At 36.3% G+C, this 2,312-nt stretch overlaps 1 long non-coding RNA gene across 1 annotated transcript; it reads left to right on the top strand.

Moving 5' to 3' along the window:
- LOC110272322 lies at positions 902 to 2,229 on the top strand. The gene is made up of 2 exons (XR_002363536.1): positions 902 to 1,248; positions 1,932 to 2,229. It is a non-coding gene; the product is annotated as an uncharacterized LOC110272322 (long non-coding RNA).

Below are 2,312 nucleotides of genomic sequence, written 5' to 3'. Positions count from 1 at the left end.
AAACAAAATCTCATCCAAGTAGCTTTCATTCATAGATCAAAGAAGAATAATTGGCAATATGTCGATAATTATTAATTATTTTCTCTAATAAAATTTAAATTTATATAGTAACTTTGAGAATAGTGCTCGATTATCTCTGCACCTAATTTTTGTTAGTGCTCTTTCTAAAAGAATAATGTTATAACTACTTCTGATATATCTTATTTTTACCGTAGTAAGTATAAATTACAAATTATTCTAGTAAATATGTTAAATAACTTGCATCACAAGAAGCATAACTAATTCTTTAAAAAATACAATTCCTTTGCTATAGCAACCATGTTAAATTTGTCACCCAAAACCTAAAAAATGACAATATTGGAATTCCTAGCACCGTCTAACTATCTAATTAGATTATTTTCGTGTATGCGAGATGGAATTTGTGGGTCAATGCGCACTCCGGGAAAAAAAAGTAAATAGTACAAGACTCTTTGAAAATTAACTTGTTATTAAACGTAAAAAATAAATAAATAAAATATCTTAAATTCTAAATTTTAAATTCTAAATTTGAATAATTAATACAAAATATAATAAATAAAGAGTTAAATTTTATTTATTTAACAAGAAATATAGTATTTTTTATTTAGTAGGATAGGTCTAAATTTAGGTCAATGTTGTCAGAACCGGACCGACTCGGCCGGTCGGACCGAAAAACCGGTGAACCGGTGCTATAACCGGTCCGGGCAAGACATATAACCGGACAAGGAATCAAACCGGAATGACCCGGATTGAACCGGCCGGGTTTGGTAAGAACCGGAGAACCGGCGGGTTTCATTTAACCCGGGCCGGTTCGAACCTTTTTTTTTTTTTCCTTTTCGCTGGAAACGACGTCGTTTCCTAATAAAAATAAAAAGAGCTGCTGCTGAAACTAACCCTAGCCTCCATCCGTCTCATACCCTCATTCACTGCATCTATCCCCTGTTTCCCCCTTTCCCTTCCCAAACGGTTACTTTGGCCATGAGAGCTGACAGCTGAGAGATAGAGAGTCTGCTACTCTGCTTCAGTTCGTCGCCGGCGCGGAGACCCAGCAGCCAGCAGCCAGCAGCTTCAGCCAGAGTTCGTGCGCCACTCACCACCGCGAAGAAGCAGTTGCCTCCTCGTCGCCTACTGCCTCCAGGTTGTCAGTCGTGAGTCGCCACCTCCTGTCTCCCTCTTCTCTGCTCTGCTCGTCCCTCCATCCCTCCAGGGTCCAGCCGTCCAGCCGTCCAGGTATGTAGTTTTAATTTTTTTCATTTTTTGAAGTTAATTTTCAATAATTTATTACCGAACTACTACTGAATACTGATAGTTAGAAACTTAGAATTAATTGATTATTGTAGATTGATTATGTATGCTGGTTTCTGTTTGATTTCTGTTAGAATTTACCCAAATTGGTTGTTCACATATGTTTGATACTTTGATTTCTGTTTGATTTTTGTATGTTTTCAATACTTCCACATGTTTTTCTGTTTGATTTTTGTATGTTGGCATTACTTTCACATGTTTTTCTGTTTGATTTAGTACTGATAGTCAGAATTAATTGATTATTGTAGATTGATTCTGTATGTTGGCAGATGAGAACATGAATACTTCCACATGTTTTTCTGTTTGATTATCCATTGTTGTTAGATTGTTATTGTTATCTGTTATAGTGTTATATATGTTGGTTGATGTTGTATATTATTCTTAGTAGTTAGTGGATTGTTGTTGTGGATTATTCTTGGAGATTAGTGTTATATATGTTTGCACACATAGGACACTCCTTGATCCTGTTTTTTTAAGCACTTGTTTGGCTAAGCCTTTGATTGCAGTCACATATAGCTTGAGTAAGGTGTCAGAGTTCATAGCTCCAATTAGGATTGTTACTCACAAGGGATAGAAAACAAGATTGTGATTTGGTGTGTGGAAAACAGGTGACTTGATAGTATGTCCAGAAGGAACAACTTGTAGGGAGCCATATCTATTAAGATTCAGCTTATTGTTTGCTGAGTTGCTGATGAAATAGTTTCTGTGGCTATGAATGCTCATGTCAGCATGTTCTATGGGACCACAGCGGCAGGCTTGAAGTGTTGGACCCATCTTCTTCTTCATGAATCCTCGGCCATGTTACCACATTCACATTATGTTTATTTTTAGGATTTGAGACTTAATGTTTATTAAAATGTTATTGGAGATATGTTTTTTAACTGTTAATTTTTAAGTTTTTAGCTATTTTATACGTTTTACTTATGTGGGACTGGGTTAACCGGTTCAACCAGTGACCCACCGGTTGAACCAGTAACCCAGTGACCCAG

This window comes from Arachis ipaensis, chromosome B05 (assembly GCF_000816755.2).
Source record: "Arachis ipaensis cultivar K30076 chromosome B05, Araip1.1, whole genome shotgun sequence".
Lineage (NCBI taxonomy): Eukaryota > Viridiplantae > Streptophyta > Magnoliopsida > Fabales > Fabaceae > Arachis > Arachis ipaensis.
This window is presented reverse-complemented; position numbering and strand designations above follow the sequence as displayed.